Source organism: Rattus rattus, chromosome 1 (assembly GCF_011064425.1).
Source record: "Rattus rattus isolate New Zealand chromosome 1, Rrattus_CSIRO_v1, whole genome shotgun sequence".
Lineage (NCBI taxonomy): Eukaryota > Metazoa > Chordata > Mammalia > Rodentia > Muridae > Rattus > Rattus rattus.
Window position 1 is genome coordinate 112,014,237 of NC_046154.1, and position 19,178 is coordinate 112,033,414.

Here is a 19,178-nt window from a genome sequence, read left to right on the forward strand (position 1 = left end):
CTGAGAGGACATCTTTGCGTGATGGGCAGTGATTCCCCTTGCATTCTGTCTTAGGGGATCTTTGAACCTGCCTCTTAGGACATGATCTATGTCACAAGAGAGTACAGAGCCATTTACATTCGTCCACATGCAGCCTGTAAGAATGAGGGCGTTAGTGCTTGAGTGAAATCAGTAAGAGGCAGCGTATTCTGTATGAATGATGCACAGGCGCAATTTATAAAATTCCTCAGATGGTCCAGGGAAGCCACAGCAGTGATGAGAGGGGAGAGGCTACAGCACTTCCGTCCTTGACTTACTCACTCTTCTGCTTACATCTCCTTTCCTGAACGTGTCCAGCCACCTGGGATCATGTTAAGAAGCCAATTGAACAAACGCTAATTTTTTCTGTTTTATTTTTTTTCCATCTTTATTAACTTGGGTATTTCTTATTTACATTTCGATTGTTATTCCCTTTCCCGGTTTCCGGGCCAACATCCTCCTAATCCCTCCCCCTCCCCTTCTCTATGGGTGTTCCCCCTCCCCAACCTCCCCCCATTACCCCCCTCCCCCCAACAATCACGCTCACTGGGCTGCTCAGTCTTGGGGACCCAGGGCTTCCCTTCCACTGGTGCTCTTACTAGATATTCATTGCCTATGAGGTCAGAGTCCAGGGTCAGTCCATGTATAGTCTTTTAGGTAGTGGCTTAGTCCCTGGAAGCTCTGGTTGCTTGGCATTGTTGTTCATATGGGGTCTCGAGCCCCTTCTAAGCTCTTCCAGTCCTTTTTATCAAAGGCCTGATATAATGTTGTTTCTATATTTTACTTTATTATTGTAGTCACGAAATTAAAACAAAACAAAACAAAACAAAAATAAAAGTTCTGTGACATACGATAAGATTCCTTCAACGGGGGTCCCATTCTCAGTTCAGTGTTTTAATGATGGCATTCGCCTATGTATTTGCTGTATTCTGGCTGTGTCTTTCAGGAGAGATCTACATCCTGTTCCTGTCGGCCTGTACTTCTTTGCTTCATCCATCTTGTCTAATTGGGTGGCTGTATATGTATGGGCCACATGTGGGGCAGGCTCCGAATGGGTGTTCCTTCTGCCTCTGTTCTAAACTTGACCAAACGCTGTTTTAAATCTTTGTTCCTCCATCTCCCAGGATGAGACAAAATAAGCAGAAATTAGCAAAACTTTCAGCATCGTAGGTCATGAATAGTTAAAGTACTATTGAAGGATGACTAAATTTCATGAATCATCGTAAGACAAAAATCTAAGATGGAAGCTTCGCCGACTTGTTTGTAATTCCTCGTTCTGTTTGTTAAGGTGAACTCTGGCAGAATGGACGGGCAAAGTTCCCCTGGCCCTGCTGACCCGAGTGAGAAACGCTCTTTAATGCAGAGTCCCTAAGATAAGCTACCTCCTTTCATTGAGCTCTGGAAAATGAAGTCCAAAATTCTACTCAAAAAGTGCTTCCATATTTGTAGCCTTAATTTAACATAGTGCTGACAAAAGAGTAAATCGTAACTGTAGCAGATTTAATATGACAGGTCCATAAAATATATTTATGTGTATCCAGGTCTGTTGGTAAGGCTTGTAACCACAGTTACTTGGGAAGCTAAGTCCTTGATTTTTGTTGTCTGGTTTATAATTTCTCATATGCGTTTAATATTTTGTTTTATACTATAATTTTAGCCAGATAAATCATGTGAAGCTAAATGAAATACACACAATGAATACAACTTGCATGGTATATGCGATGGTTTGAATAGGTTTGACTCTTATACATGGGTGTGTTTGAATGCTTGGCCCACAGGGAATGGCACAATTAGGAGGTGTGGCCTTATTGGAGTAAGTATGGCCTTGGTAGCTAGTAAAACCCTTGCTTCGGTACAGGGTAAATTCAAGACCATTCTAGATAATTTAGTGAGACCTTTTTGTAGCAAACAGTAAAAAGAGGGTTAGAGATATAGATCAGGATTGCTTAGCCTTAGCTCAAAATTGAAGTATAGAGTGAATAAAACACATAAAATCTTGTAGTTGGATATTTAAATGATAAGTAAACTTTTAAGAGATCAGAGAATGTATTTAAAGATTAAATATCATTTTATCTCTTAAGTTCTCTGACCATGGTTTCCATATTATTGTCCTTGATTTTTGTTGTCTGGTTTATAATTTCTCGTATGTGCTTAATATTTTGTGTTTTATACTATAATTTTAGTCAGATAAATTATATGAAGCTAAATAAAATACATAAAATGAATACAACTTGCATAGTATATGTGATGGTTTGAATAGGTTTAGCTCTTGTAGATGGGTGTGCTTGAATGCTTGGCCCATAGGGAATGGCACAATTAGGATGTGTGGCCTTGTTGGAGTAGGGATGGCCTTTGGAGGGGGTGTCACTGTGGGGTGGGATTAGAGATCCTAGGCTTAAGCTCCTCCCAATGTGGAATTCAAGTATCCTGTTGGCAGCTTACAGAAGACACTCTCCTTCTGGCTACCTTCTGATTAAGATATAGATTTCTCAGTTCCTCTTTGCCTCTCCCTGTGTCTGCCTGCATGCTGTCATGCTTCCTGTCATGTTGATAATGGACTGACCTCTGAAATTGTAAGCCAGCCCCCGATTAAATGTTTTCTTTTGTACGAGTTACCTTGGTCATAGCATCTCTTCACAGCAATAAAACCCTAAGAGAGAATCTATTAAAAACAAAACCAAAAACACTCTCAATGTATAAGGAAATCATTTGCAGTAGAAAATTTTTAGCCTTACCCATGTTTACTCATCAGAATTAGAAAGCTCTGTGGAATTTTAAGTATGAGTCAATTATTGTGTTGCTTATGTTATCATTAAATTAACATTAATATAGTCCAGAAATACTTTTTGCAGTGATATGTTTAATCAATGCAGTGTGTCAAGCTTTGCCATAAGTTTACTCAAAGAAATTAAAACTAAGTGAAACTTGGCCCTAAGACACATTTACAAAACTTAACATATAGCATTGTAGATTTTATCTGGTTAAGATTTAACATTTGCAAAATGTTAAATTCTAATTTGCTAAAAGTAGCATGTAATTTAAAGGTAATGGAGACCCCTCTTCTGATATCGCTTGACTTCTTTCAGGGTGAGCTAAGAAATGAACAATGAGCTAAGACTGTTAATTGTGCACATTAGGAGTTTCATAAACTATCCTGATAATTACAATCACTGTCACCACTTGAAACGCTCTAGCACTTAGAGGGATGTATTTTTAGGTTATACCCCAGACTTCAACAGAGAAAGGTAAATGGCAATGTTCTTATTGTGCATCCCCTGATGCTGTGTAAGGAGTTTTGAAATAAGAATATCTGTTATTCAAATGCATTGTGTGTCTTTCTATAACACTGCCAAGAAGGCTTGAGGCCCTAGGAAAGCAGTCAGCAGAGCCGCCTGCCTCAGAGACCCTGGAAACCACATAGCCCTGTGAAGCTATGAGCTGCTGGCTGACTTTGAATAAAGTGTACTTGGCTTTCCTGCTGCTTTTCTGTTGAAGATCTGCCCTGAAAGGCCCAGCATTCTTTAGAAGAATTAAGGGGAAAAAAAACCAACCAAACAAACAAACAAAAAAAACCCAAAAAACAAAAAAACACTGATCTCTCTTCGGGTAGTTATTCTGTGAAATAGATTAAGAAATATTCTTGTTCATGCCAGCAGGCAGCAAGTAAACCCCAACAAAATTCCCAAGCTGAAATCTCAGAACAAAGGCTGTGTACAGTGACTGTGGGTAGGCAATATTGTCTTTACCCAGCCGGTGTATGCCTCGTGGGAGAAGCACAGATACCTTCCCTACAGCCCTGGTTCTCAACCTATATGTCTCAATCTTTTCTTGCACACCACTCTCCAAAATTATTTACGTTGCAATTCATAACATTAATAAATTGCAATCATGAGGTACCATGGAAATAATTTTATGGTTAGGGGAGCACCAAAGGATGAGGAACTGTATTAAAGGATTGTAGCATTAGGAAGGTTGGGAATCACTGCCCTAGAGAGAGCAGGGAAGTAAACAGAAGAAACACTGGGAGAATAATAATATAAAAACTAGGAAACCTGAACACTGAGCTGCTAGAAGAAATCATAGATGGCACCCTTCATGATAGGAGTGATAAAAGAGCTTTCTGAAAGAACTCCATGAGCCTGGAAATTAAGAGCAGCACTTGACACATGAGACTCTATAAAACTAAACAGTTTCTCTACAGTTAAGGAAACGACCCAAGAACAAAAAGACTACAGAATAGGAGAGGATCTTTGCTAGCTATACATCTGATAGAAGATTAATGTCCAGTATGAATATACAAAGAAGTAAAAAAAAAATGAAGGAACCAAAACACCTCATTTAAAAGTGGGTCCTAAATAGGTAATTCTCAAAAAAAAAAAAAAAAAAAAAAAAAAAAGGGCGGGAGAAAACTGGCAAAGTATTTATCAACCTTAGCAATTGCCAAAATACAGATTAAATTAATACTGAGATATGATCAGATCTTATTCAGAATGGTTCAATGAACAAACAACTTTTAATAACGGCTTGTAAAGGTGTGAAGAAGGAGGGACCCTCATTCACCATTGATACAATTGAAGCAGGTCTTCTGGAAATCAGTATGGTGGGAATACTCAAAACACTAAAAATACATCTCCCACATGACCCAGCTATACTACTCCTTGGTATAGCTCCAAAGGGCTCAACATCCTAGTCCAACAGACATTTGCTCATCAATGTTTGTAGCTGATCTAATATTTATAAATAAATATCCTTCAACAGGTGAATGGCTAATAAAAATATGGTGCATGTACAAGATGTAATATACTTTGTCTTACTCAATGTTCTTTTTCTGTGAGGAGACATTAAGTCTATGGCAAAACTTATAAAGAAAAATAATTAATTGGCGATTGCTTATAGCTTCAGACATTTTGTCTATTATAAACATGGTGGGAAGCAGGGCAGCTCTCAGAAAGGTATGCAGCTCAAGAAGGAGTTGAAAGTCCTACATTCACGTCAACAAGCATCAGGAAGAAACTGCCACTGGACCTGGCTTAGACTTTTGAAATATTAAAGCCCACCCCTAATTTACACACTTCCTCCAACATCGTCACACCTACTCAAACAGAGCAACTCCCTAAGTAGATAAATCCATGGAATAGTGTGGCCTTTGTGCTGACTTTTTATTTTCAGATATTCCTTAGTCAGGGAAGGCAATAAACACATTGAATCTTTCAAATCATGTTGAATCTGTAAAACTGTATCCAGAACATATTAACTCTTCCATGTATGACTACAGCAAAATGGAAGTAGCACAAAAATGATTTTTTTTTCTGGAATCATACATATTTGAGCAGACACTTATTATTAGTCATGTTCACCAATATCCTAGATTTAATTATGTAACCCAACATTACCCAACTTGTCCATCAGGGAGAATGAATTCTAGACCACTAAGAAACAAAGATGATATCAGAGTTAGAGTAAAATATACCTTAAAAATGTTTCTTTCTTTTATCTTTCTTTCTTTTTCTCCCTCTTTATCCATCTCTTTCTTTCTTTCTTTCTTTCTTTCTTTCTTTCTTTCTTTCTTTCTTTCTTTCTTCCTTCCTTTCTTTTTCTTTTTCTTTCTTTCTTTTTTTTTTTCTTTCTTTCTTTCTTTCTTTCTTTCTTTCTTTCTTTTGGAGAACATAAATACTGCATCTACATACTACTAATACCTATTATGAATTGACAACTTGTGTCATACCTTCAGATACTGTGAAAGTGAATCCCCAGAGAGAATATTTCCAGATAATTTCCATATTGATTTCTCTGATTGATGTGGCCCAGGTCAATGGAGTTTTCAGCCAGAGGACCTTACCTGAATGCCAATCAATGGCAGCTGTTTTAATGAATGTTTGATCTCAGAAAGAACAGGGGCAAATTTCTCAGAAAGCGATCAGATCAGTACAACAATTCAGACCACTTCAGTAGGCAATAGCAATGGGGAGTCCATTGGAGGATGAGCCTGTCCCATCCTACAGGATAGTCAATGAGGGTCCAGAGGGAACCTGGAAGAGAATGGAGGACAAGAGATTCGAAGAAGGATGTCAAGAGTCTGATCAAGGCAAAAATTTTATTTTTTCCCAAGGCTGATGAATTTATACCGTAGCAGGGGTAACAGAGGGAGGGAGAAGTGGGAAACATTTACAAAGGCCAAGGACACAGTTCTTGTGGTCAGGCAATCGGTGTGACATCAACAGGATGTCAGAAAGGTCACAAGTTTGTCATATCATTAGGCATCCTGACCATCACAAGTTTGTCATATCATTAGGCAACCTGATCACCAGATGTTGGCTTCTCAGAAAGGTCACAAGTTTTTCATATCACTAGGCATCCTGACCAGTAGATTAGTATTAGCCTTCTGCAGCTGACTGGGGATTTTCCATGAACCCAGTCATACTTAACTCTAACTATAATATTAACATCAATAATGAAGGGTTTGGAGGGCGACATGAACATGTTGCTCCCAACATGAGCCTTAAGACCAAGGACTATGAGAGCATGGACACACACTTTACAAAATTATAGTTGTAATCAGAGTAGACATTTAAGTAGCACCATAATTGAGAGGGAAGCAATCTGGAAGATGACTCTAAATAGAGCAGATTACTAGGCTAAAGAGAACCCAATTCTGAGAGTAATGACATTGTCCATAACCAGAGTGAAGAGAAACTACAATACATGGCTTCATGTATTGGGGTAATAATTCCAACAAAGGATATTTGGGCATTTAAGAGAAATATGTTTTGCTATGGAAATAAAAGAAAGATAAAATTTTGGATATACAACCCTGGATTGTCTTCTCATACAATTTTAATATTATACCTGATATTTGTCTCAAACCTATTTACTGTTTTGTGTCTGGAACATGATAGACTTGTACATGTTAACATGAAATATTTTTGCATGATGATAATGAATATAAAAGTTTATGAATGTAACTATGGTGTCACTCCGGAAAAAGACAACATTCTATTTTGTTCAGAACTTTTTAAAATTGTTTATCATATAACACTGACAACACTTTTTTTTATAATGGAGTGGGTGTCCAATAATTTCTGAACAAATGAACTCTTTTGGCTCTTTTTTTCCCCTGGAGATGATTATAATAGGTGTGATTATACAACTGTACCACTTTATTTTATAGTACAGTTCCCCAAAATCTGTACATTACTTTACAAGTTACTTCCCTTTTATTTATCTTTTAAATATCATGACATTGAATTTATGTCAAAATATTTTACACTTATGATTGTATTACCTATGAATTATATTTCAGATTTGTATAGGGGACATTAAATATGATTTAAGAGACTGTTCCAAAAATCCTAGCTTCTCTTTTACTATTGCAAGCATATGGCAATACTTACAGAGAATAACTGCATCAGGTTTTCCTTTCAGTTCTACCAATACAGTCTTGATTTGTGGGCTTTTTAAAAATGATCATTTCCGATAAGTGAAACCTTAGTAATTATAACTGGGAAAATTCTTTAGGGTGTAATTTTTATTTTCATAAATGAGCAGCAGACATAGTATGACAGTTTGGAAAAGTTGGTACTTATTTTTTTTAGCTGATTGAAGAATTGGAAATAACAATGCCTGGAAAGATATTAGAGAGCTAACCATTTTACTTACATAAATTCAAGACTTTGTAAGGAATCATTTAATTTTAGTAGTCTGTTATCTTTCTGTTTTTTTATATAAGAATAGATACTAAAAGCAGCTGTCTGTTGTAGCAGAAAACTAGAAGAGCTGAGCCCAGCTGTTCATAAAGAACAGGCTGTATAACTCTGTAAGGAAATGTGCTTTAGCTTTTGGCTGGGACTATTGATCCAGAACTCATAAAGTTTATATAAATCTAAGAATTCTTGATAATTATTAACAATGATCAAAGGCTTCATGATGTAGCTTTAATAAATAAAAGACTGTGTTTACTCTCCCTCTGATTATTAAGCTGAAGTTGAAGAACAAAGAATACTGAGAATCATCAAGGATCAGAGAGATACCTGAATTAGCAGTTTGCATGTACTACTGACACTGAGTCATTACTGAATCAGCTCTGTTCCCATTCCCACCTTTCTTAGGACCTTCCTCATGCTGAGGCTGGAGCCTGGTAGACTGTTGTCTTTGACCACTTGGACCTTGGGACCCACAGTGTATTTAACAGTCTTGGAGAAAGGGGCTTAAAGTCATACTAAATTCAAAATTAAAGAAAATAAGACTAAATATTTTTATTCAATTTCCTGACCTTCTATTTCTCTCATGTCCCATCTAATACCTCGTCCTGCCCTTCTCTTCCCTCCCCCTCCTTTCTCCTTCCCAGGTTCCTCTCTCCCTCTACCCTCTGTGAGCATTTGGTTTCCAGTTCTATGTAGAAATGAAGTATCTACACTTTTGTCTTTCTTCTTCTTAAACTCCATATGGTTTGTATGTTGTATCATGGGCATTCTAAACTTTGAAGTTAATATCCACTTATCACTGAGTACATACCATGTGTTTTCTTTTGTGTCTGGGTTACCTCACTCAGGATGATATTTTCTAGTTCTAGCCATTGGCCTGTGAATTTCATGAAGTCATCGTTTTTAATAGCTGAGTAGTATTCCATTGTGTAAATGCCACATTTTCTGTATCCATTCTTCTCTTGAGGGACATCTGGGTTGTTTCTAGCTTCTGGCTATTATAAGGTTGCTATAAACATAGTGGAGCATGTGTCCTTGTTATATGCTGGAGAATCTTTTGGGTATATTACCAGTAGTAGTATTGCCTTCAGGTAGAACTATTTACAATTTTCTGAGGAACTGCCAGATTGATTTCCAAAGTGGTAGCAGGAGTGAATGAGGAACTGTATGTAACCATTAGAAAGTCCCAGACACCAGAGAAGTGGGAGGCTCCCAGGAACTAATGGGTTGACCTTAGCCAAAATATGCAACAAAGGAGAGAAAGAACCTATCGAGATCATCTTCAGTAGATAGGTATTGCCCTCAGTTGAAGGATGAAGGCACCCACCATCTCAAAATGGTTAATCCAGAAATATTCCTTTCCAAAGTAAAAACAGGGACAATAAAAGGGAATAGAGACTGAAAGAAAGGACATCCAGAAACTGCCCTCCTAGCAGACACCAAATCTGGAAAATATTGTTGATGCTAAGAAAAGCTTGCTGACAGGGGCCTGATATGGTTCTACTAGCACCTGACAAATACAGATGCAGATAATCACAGCCAAACATTGGACTGAGCATGGGGATCCTAATAGAAGAGCTAAGGAAAGGACTGAAGGAGCTGAATGGGATTGCAATTCCATAGGAAGAACAATATCAAGTAACTGGACCATGCAGAGTTCCCAGAGACTAAACCAGCAACCAAGCAACCAAAGAGGACACATGGAGGGATCCATGGCTCCAGATACATATGTAGCAGATGATGGTATTATCTGAAATCAATGGGAGGGGACACCTTTGTCCTGTGGAGACTTGATGCCCCATATAGGGCAATGCTAGAGCAGTGAGGTAGGAATAGGTAAGTGGGTAGAAGAGCACCCTCGTAGAGGCAAAGGAGAGGGGAGAGAGGAGGATGGGATTGGGGTTGTGAAGGGATAACCAGGGGATATCATCTGAAATGTAAGTGAATAAAATGATTAATTAAACGAAAGAAGACTAAATATAGGACAATTGATATGTTACCAAAATAGTGAAATGAACCATACTCTTTAGGTAGCAACCTGTCTCTAGACATCTAGTGTGGTAGTTTAAGTATGCTTATCCCAGGGCACAAGGAGATGTGGCCTTGTTGGAGTAGTTGTGGCCTTGTTAGAGGAAGTATGTCATTTTGGGGGTGGGTTTTCAGCCCCTTTTTTGGCTGCTTGGTAGAAAGTCTTCTCTTAGGTGCATTCTGATAATAATGCAGAACTCTCAGCTTCTTCTCCAGCACTATGTCTGCAGGATAGTATCATGCTCTCTGCCATGATGATAATGAACTGAACCGGTGAAACAATATGCCAGCCCCAATTAAATGTTGTTCCTTATAATAGTTGCCTTGCTCATAGTACCCCTTCACAGCAATGGAAGTTAGTATAGGGGATTGAGTATACACTATGATAGTCCTGATTATGTTTTTGTTTGTAAGAATATGGATTTGGCGAACTTGGATTTGCAAAACCATGGGATATTTTAAGTTGTACTTAATGGACCATTCTAATAGTAATATGGAATACATGGACACTGAGGAAGCTGAATCCTATGTTCAAGAAGATAAACAGATTAAGGGAGTAGTGACTTTGAGACAAGATCCCATCCAGCTAAAGTTATCATTTATGTGTTTGTGGTTCAGTAATCGATACTTATATTGTTAATACTTGGTCATTATTTCCATTTGAACACTAGGAGGTACAATTATATATCTAATTGGCAAAGAATTGGTTGTGAATACTAACTTGCTTAAAGTCGATATTGAAAAGCTTAGGTCCTGGCATTGTGTTACATGCCTTTAATCCCAGGAGACAGAGGCAAGCAGATCTCTGAGTTCAAGACCAGCCAAGTACAAATTCCAGGTAAAACGTAGCCATTCTGAAAGAAATATGGAAATTAAAAATTTAGAACTTGAATAGGAACCATAGAATCAGCATCACCAACAGTATATAGGAGATGGAAGGGAGAATGTTAGGCACTGGAGACATGATAAAAGAAATAGATAAATAAATCAAAGAAAATGTTAATGTAAAAAATTCCTAAGACAAAATGTCCAGGATATCTTGTTCAACATTAAGTTTAAGAATAATAGAAATAGAAAAAAGATGAAGAAACACAGATCAATGACACAGAAAATATTTTCAATAAAACAGAAAAAAATATTCTAACCAGAAAGGGAGATGTCATTCAAAGTATAAGAAACATAGAGGATACCAAATAGACTGGACCAGAATAGAATGTACCCTTGCCACATAATAATCAAAACAATAAGCACAAAAAAACAAAAAGAAAATTAAAAGGTGCTAGGGAAAAGGATCAGGTAACATATAAAGAAAGACCTATTGGAATTAACTTGACTTCTCAGTGGAGACTATAATACCCAGAAGGGCCTGTACAGGTGTGCTTCAAACTCTAAGAGACTACAAATGCCAGCCCAGACTATGATATCCATAGTTTCAATCACCATAGATAGCGAAAATAGACATTCCATAATATAGCCAATTTAAGCAATATCTATTTTTAGATATAACCCTACAGAAGATGTTAGAAGGAAAAAGTACAACAGAAGACAGTTAATTACACTCAGGAAAACACAGAGAATAAATAATCACAGGCTAGCAAAGACAAAAGAATGAATCACACAGACATACACATACCATACACAGACATAGACACAGTTACAGACACAAAGACACACCTCACCCCCACCCCCACTACTACCACCATGACCACTATCACACAAACAACAAAGTAACAGAAACTACATCGATATATCCCAACATCAATGGTCTTGATAGTTCCCTGATAAAATAACCAGACTTACACTATAGGTGTGAAGCAGGATCAATTTTCTGTTAAATCTCAGAAACACAACCGAACATCAATGATAGACATCAAATGAGGGTAAGAAATGGAAAAAAGGTAATTCAAAAAAATGGAACTAAGAAACAAATTGAAGTATCCATTTTAATATCTTACAAACAGATTTGGAAACAAAAGAGATAGGAAGTGCCATTAAATACTTACCAAAGAAAAGATAGCCACCAAATGAACATTGGAATTCTTAACATGCACGGAAAACAAGAGTACCTAAGCTTATAAAAGAAACATTATTACATATTAAACCACATACTGACCCTCACACAGTTGATGTAGGCTTTAGTACCACACTGTTGGTATTAGACAAATCATCTAAACAACAACAATACAGAGAAATGGGAGAGCTAACAAAAATTATAAACCAAATGAACCGTACAGACATTTACAGAATATTTTACACAAACATAAATGAATATACTTTCTTTTCATCACTTCGTGGAACTTTCTTCAAAATTGACCACATACTCAGAAACAAAACAAGCCTCAGCACATACAACAAAATAAACAATAACACTTGCATCCTATCTGAACACCACAGATTAAATCTGGATATTAACAATGGAAAGAGCAGAAAACTTACAAACTGAATGTCTCTTCTGAAGTTAAAATGGGCCAAGACAGAAATGAAGAAAGAAAGAAAAGCATTTATAAAACTGAATGAAAATGAATATACAAAGTACCCAAACCTATGGGACACAATGCAGTTTGTTCTAATAGGCAAATTCATGAAACTACATGCCTACATTAAAATCAAATCAAAACAAAACAAAACAAACTAGAAAGTTAAGAGCACATATGGCAGCTTTAAAACAAAAAGAAGAATCATATTCAAAAGAAATAGATGCCAAGAAATGCTAAAACTGAGAACTGATATCATTAAAATAGAAACAAACAAAAATTATAAATATAAATGACAGTTATTTTCTCAGATGATGGGATGAGACTAGAGTTCTACACAAACTTTAGAAATACAGGGCTTCAGTTGAGCACAGAGTATTACTATCGCAAGACCTAGGCCTAGAAGCTTCTAACCTCCACACCATCTAAACATCTGTAAGCCCGGACCTTGAAGGATTCAGCTTCCAGACTCTGTCTACTAACCTGGGCCTAAAATATTCAGCCTTTGAGGCTTATTAATAAATAAACTTACTTTTTCTAGCTCCTTCTGAACTCTGGCTGGCTGGCTCAAGTTACCTGTTCTGGTGCAAACTCCTCTTCAAGCTAACTGATTCAAATTGGCTTCTCTCAGCTATTGACTGGATTGCTCTTCTTGGAAAAACTTCCTCTGAACTCCACAAACTGAACTCATGATTTGCACTCAACTAAACTGTCATAATCGAATTCACCTGAAGTGCACTTAACTGAATACCCCCCCAACAGCTCTTAAGTAGCCTTTCTTTCCTGTCTGTTTTCTTGAGAGTTGGCATATTATATCTCTGATTTATTTGATTTATTCTGTCAAATCTTTCTCTGAATCGTCACTTTGTCTGCTGTTCAACTAGATGTCATTGTCCAGGATATGAGGTGTGTTCTAAAAATGTGTCTGAATTCTAGCTAAAGGGATCAAAGGTAGATGCTAAGGACTTGTCTGTATTCCAGCCAGAGGGTTTAGAGGTGTGTGGCATATCTGCATTCCAGCTGGAGTATAGTTTAGGATGTAATCTCTTGTCAGATCAGCCATGTTGCTGGATTAAAATTCTTCTACAAAAATGAGCACAAAGCATCAATGAAAGAGTTGAGTCTTTGAGAAAAATAACTGAGACTGCAAATTCTTAGCCAAATTAACTTAAAGGTAAAGTGAGAATATATAGATTAATATAATTAGAAATGAAAAAGAGACTGACACCAAGAAAATCCAGAAAATCAGTGGGACATATTTTAAAATTCTTCTGTACCCCATCTAACTGAAAATCTATAAGAAACATTTTTTTGATGCATACCATGTACCAAAGTTAAATTAAGATCAGATGAGAATTTTAAGTACACTTATACCCCAAGGAAATAGAATCAATTACTAAACTTCCCCATTCCAAAATAAAAATAATAATAAAATAGAGTAAAACTCTGGGCCAGGTGATATAAGTATTCTATGATCTTCAAAGAAGAATTAATGCCAATACTCCTCAAAGTATTACACAAAATACAAACAGAAAAAACATTGTCCAAGTTACATAATTTCCCAGATAACTAAACCACACATAGAATCAAAAAGAAGGTTAAATAGTAATTGTTTTAAACACAGATGTAAAAATATTTAATAAAAATACTTAGAGTGAGGCCAAGAGCACATTAAAAAGATCATCCAGCATGATCAAGTCAGCTTCATCCCAGAATTACAGGGATGGTTCAACATACATAAATAAATGTCATTCACTGTATAAACAAAACATAAAAAACCCAACATGATCTTCTCATTATTTACAGAAAAGGCCTTTGACTAAGTCCAATATCTCTTCATAATAAAAGCCCTAAGGCTTAGGGAAACAAGGGAGAGATGTACCTCAATATAATAAAGAAAATTACAGTACAATAAACCCATAGCCAACATCAACTTAAATGGAGAGAAACTCAAAGCAATTCTACTAAAATCAGTAAAAACACAAGGGTGTTCATTCCTTCTATATTCAGTATAGTACTTGAAGTCTTAGCTAGAGCCATGAGACAACTGGAGAATGTCAAGTGTATACAAATTGGAAAGGGAGAAGTCAAAGTCTCTTCATGTACAAATAATACAATATGTTATACCAGTGACCCTCAAATTTCCACCAGACACTTCTACACATGATAAATACATTGAAAATATTTTGTATCTAGTTACTTTGCTCACAAAAGTCAGTTATCCCACCTATGTAAAGGGACTACTGGTCTGAGACATAAATTAGGGAAACAACACCTTTCAAAATAACCTCATATAATATAAAAAATCTCTTGTGTTATTTCTAACAAAGAAAGTTAATGACTTGTACAATAATACCTTCATTGAAGAAAGAAATGAAAGAAGATATCAAAAGATAGAAAGAACTCCCAAGCTCATGGATCAGTAAGATTAACATATTACTGGTCTGAACCAGTGCCCTGAGCAGACCTTGGGAGCTGGCTTTGCACCCAGTCCCACAGCACCCAGAGGAATCTTGACTCACAGGTGTTCTAACACACCCAGGATCAGAGTGAGGAGGCCAAAAGACTAGCCCCAACACCTCAAGTGACTGGGACCCCCCGGATCCAGGGACTCAGGAAACCTCAAGCAAGCCAGTGGCACAGGTTCCTTCTGGACCCAGAGTAGACCTGGGGTGCTAGCTCTGCATCCATTTTTACAACACCCAGAGGGAGCCCAACTCTCTGGTGCACTGAAATGTCCAGGATCACAGAGGATGCTTGACTCTCAGGAGATAGGATACCACCAGGAGCATTGAAGCTCTGACACACTCAAGATCACAGTTGACTCCACAACATTTTTTCCAATACCCAGATTAACTAGAACCCCAACAGGAACCAGGGAAACCTAAACTCTGCCCAGCCAGAGGTACAGGTGCAACCTGGAGCAAACCCAGGGCTCTGGCTTCCCATCCACTCCTGCAACACCACGAGAAAGCTTGAGTCCCAGTAGCTCTGACACAACAGGATCTCAGAAACTTGGCCGCACCAGGATTTCAGGATCCCAGAGGCAGCTTGATGCCCGGGAGCTCTGACACACCCAGGATTTCAGTATCACAGGATCATAGATACAGCTGGACTCTAAGGAGTTCTGACACAACCTGGATCACAGAAGGAACAGGCTCCAGTCAGAGACAGCAGGGGCAGGTAGAACTAGAAATAATCAGATGTTGAGAAGCAAGCACAAGAACATAAACAAAAGAAACCAAGGCTACTTGGCATCACCAGAACTGAGTTCTACCACTTCAGCAAGTCCTGGATAACCCATCAGACCAGAAAAGCAAGATACAGATTTAAAATCACAACTCATGATGATGATAGAGGACTTTAAGAAGGACATAATAATTCCCTTATGAAATACAGGTAACACATGTAAACAGGAAGCACCTGTTTCCTTAAAGAGGAAACACAAAAATCCCTTAAAGAACTATAGGAAAACACAACCAAACAGGTGAGGGTATTGAACAAAACCACCCAGGATCTAAAAATGAAAATAGAAACAATAAAGAAATCACAAAGGGAGACGATCCTGGAGATAGAAAACCTCAGAAAGCCTTGAGCACATGGGCACTGGGGAACATTTCCTGAGCAGAACACAAATGGCTTATGCTCTAACATCAAGAAGAGACAAATGGACCTCATAAAATTGCAAAGCTTCCCAGAAGGGCAAAGGACACTGTCACTAGACAAAATGTCAATCAACAGAATGGGAAAAGTTATTTCCCAATCCTACAGTACCAATAGAGGGCTAATATCCAATATATACAAAGAACTCATGAAGTAGATTTCAGAGAACCAACCCTATTAAAAATGGTACAGATCTACCTGGCACGGGAAATACCGTGATCATGAAGGTGGTTTTCTCAGGTCAAGGCTTATCAACTGCATTCCAGATGTGCTGACCCCTGCTAAAAACTCCATAGCCAGGAAAAAAAAATGGAGTACAGAGCTAAACAAGAATTCTCAGCTGAGGAATATTGAATGGACAAGTAGCACCTAAAGAAATGTTAAACATCCTTAGTCATCAGGGAAATACAAATCAAAACAAACCTGAGATTCCATCTCATGCCAGTCAGAATGGCTAAGATTAAAATCTCAGGTAACAACAGATACTGGCGAAGATGTGGAGAAAGAGGAACACTCCTCCATTGATGATGGGAGTGCAAGCTGGTACAACCACTCTGAAAATCAGTCTGGAGGTTCCTCAGAAAATTGGACATTGAACTGCCTGAGGATCCAGCTATACCACTCCTGGCATATACACCCAAAAGATGCTCCAACATATAACAAGGACAGATACTCCACTATGTACATAGCAGCCTTATTTATAATAACCAGAACCTGGAAAGAACCCAGATGCCCTTCGACAGAGGAATGGATACAGAAAATGTAGTACATCTACATAATGGAGGACTACTCAGCTATTAACAACGATGACTTGATGAAATTCTTAGTCAAATGGATGGAACTAGAAAATATCATCTTCAATGAGGTAACCCAGTCACAAAAATACATACACGGCATGCATTCACTGATAAGTGGATATTAGCCCAAAAGCTCAGAATACCCAATATACACATTTCAGATTGCATGAAACTTAAGAAGAAGGAAGACCAAAGTATGTATGCTTCAGTCCTTCTGAGAAAGATGAACAAAATACTCATAAGAGGAAATATAGAGACAAAGAGTAGAGCAGAAACTGAAGGAAAGGCCATCCAGAGACTGCCATACATGGGGATCCATCCCACTACACTCATCAAAACCAGACAAGAAGTGCATGCTGAGAGGAGCCTGATATCTCTGTCTCCTAAGAGGCTCTGCCAGACCCTGACAAATACAGAGGTTGCTTGCAGCTAACCATTGGAGTGAGAACAGGGTCCCCAATGGAGGAGTTAGAGAAAAGACTGATGTTGCTGAAGAGGTTTGCAACCCATAGAAAGAAAAACAATATCAACCAACCAGACTGCGCAGAGTTCCCATGGACTAAGCCATCAACCAAAAAGTACACATGAGGGACCCATGGCTCCAGTCGCATATGTAGCAGAGGTTGGGTTTTGTTGGGTATCAATGTGAGGAGAGGCCCTTGGTCCTATGAAGGCTTGGTTCCCTAATGTGTGGGAATGCCAGGGTAGGAAGGCAGAAAGGAGAGGGTTGGTAGTTGTAGGAGCACCCGCACAGAAGCAGGGGGAGGGGGTGGTATAGGGTATTTCTGGAGGGGAAACTAGGAAAGAGATAACATCTGAAATGTAAATAAGGAGCATATTCTATAAAAATTAACATACTAAAAATGGACATTGTACCAAAAGAATTGTACAAATTCACTTTGATCTTCATCAAAATTTCAACACAATTCTTAACTGATTTTGAAAGAACAATTTTTAGCTTTGTATAAAAATATATAAACAAACAACCACAACACTTAGGATAATATAATCCTGAGTAATAAGAAAACTTTTGGAGGTACCACCATTCCCAATTTATTATAAAAGCCAAAATAGCAAAATCAGCATGGTTTTGGCACAATAATAGACAGTGAAAAACAAAACAAAAAATACCAAAAAAAGCAAAGCAAAACAAAAAATAAAACAATGTAAAACCAGTAAAAAATATTGAGACAATATCCTCAACAATTGCTTCTCGTCAAACTGTATCCAGGTGGGTATAAAAGAATTTAAACAGGACCTACATAACCTGCACAAAACTCAACTCAAAATGGATCAAAGGCAACCAGGCAAGCCCTTCAGAGGTAGGACTTTATAACATTCAGTTGAGTTGTTAACTGAGAGGTTCCCATGGCAATTCTTAAAAAAAACCAGCCTGGTATGAGGACAGAGGGTCACTCTCAAAATTTACATCCTTGTTCCATTGTCAAAGACAACAGTCATTGAAGAGAGGTCAAACGTGTGCCTGCATGGACCCTTGATCCCTACGTGCTAGTTTCTTTGGAATGAGAAGAAACTCTGTAGGATACCTAAAGAGAAACTTGGACACCATCTCAACCACAAACTCTCCATCTATAATATGTCCTACCAGCAAGATGTGCTAGGACAATGGTGGCACAGAACTTGTGGGAGTGACCAAGCAATATTTGGGTTAACTTGAAGCCTATGCCTTATACTGACTGCATGGTCAGGAATCAAAAACTGGATACCTTGGATACCTAGGGTAAAATGAAACATGATTGGCAACAAACAAATAAATGAAATTAAATGCCTTCAAATAGTATTCGGCTATATTCATAGATAGGCAGATATCTTATGGAGTTACCATCAGAGAGGATCCCTCTAGAAACACATGGGAGTGATGTAGAGAACAAGAGCCAGGCATTACTTAGAGAGAAAGTCTAAACTAGAGACCTTAATCTGGTCCCTCCCCTCAGAGATCCGGAAACTCTGCCAAAGAGAGGAGGAACAATTGTAAGCGAACATGACTCATTGAATCAACCAAGGAGGGCTCACATGGACTAACAGAGACTGAAGTAGCAAGCACAAGGCCTACATGTGTCTGCATCAGGCTGTCTACATACATGTTATGGCTGTTAGCTTGGTGGGTTTTTTTTTTGTTGTTGTTGTTGTTGTTTTTTTTTTCTTTTCTTTTTTTTTTTTTTTTTTTTTTTTTTTTTTTTTTTGGACTCTTAGTAGTGGGAGATTCTCTCTGACTCTTTTGATTGTTCTTAGGATTCCCTTCCTCCTATTAGGTTACCCTTTTCAATGCTTGACAAAACTTTTGCCTTGCCTTATTATATCTCATTTTATTCTCTTTGGCTGTCCTCTCTTGGAGGCCCAGAGGGATAAGAGACTATATAGGCATAGTCTCTTATGCATTAACCTGTGTTAAAGCATTCACCTGTCAATAAAGAGCTCAATGACCAATAGCAATGCAGAATAGAAGAATAGAATATGGAGGACATCTGGCAAACATA

General features: G+C 37.9%; 1 pseudogene; it reads left to right on the plus strand.

The window, feature by feature from the left end:
* Positions 1–16,073: 16,073 nt before the first annotated feature.
* LOC116890620 lies at positions 16,074–16,206 on the plus strand (annotated as a pseudogene).
* Positions 16,207–19,178: the final 2,972 nt, after the last annotated feature.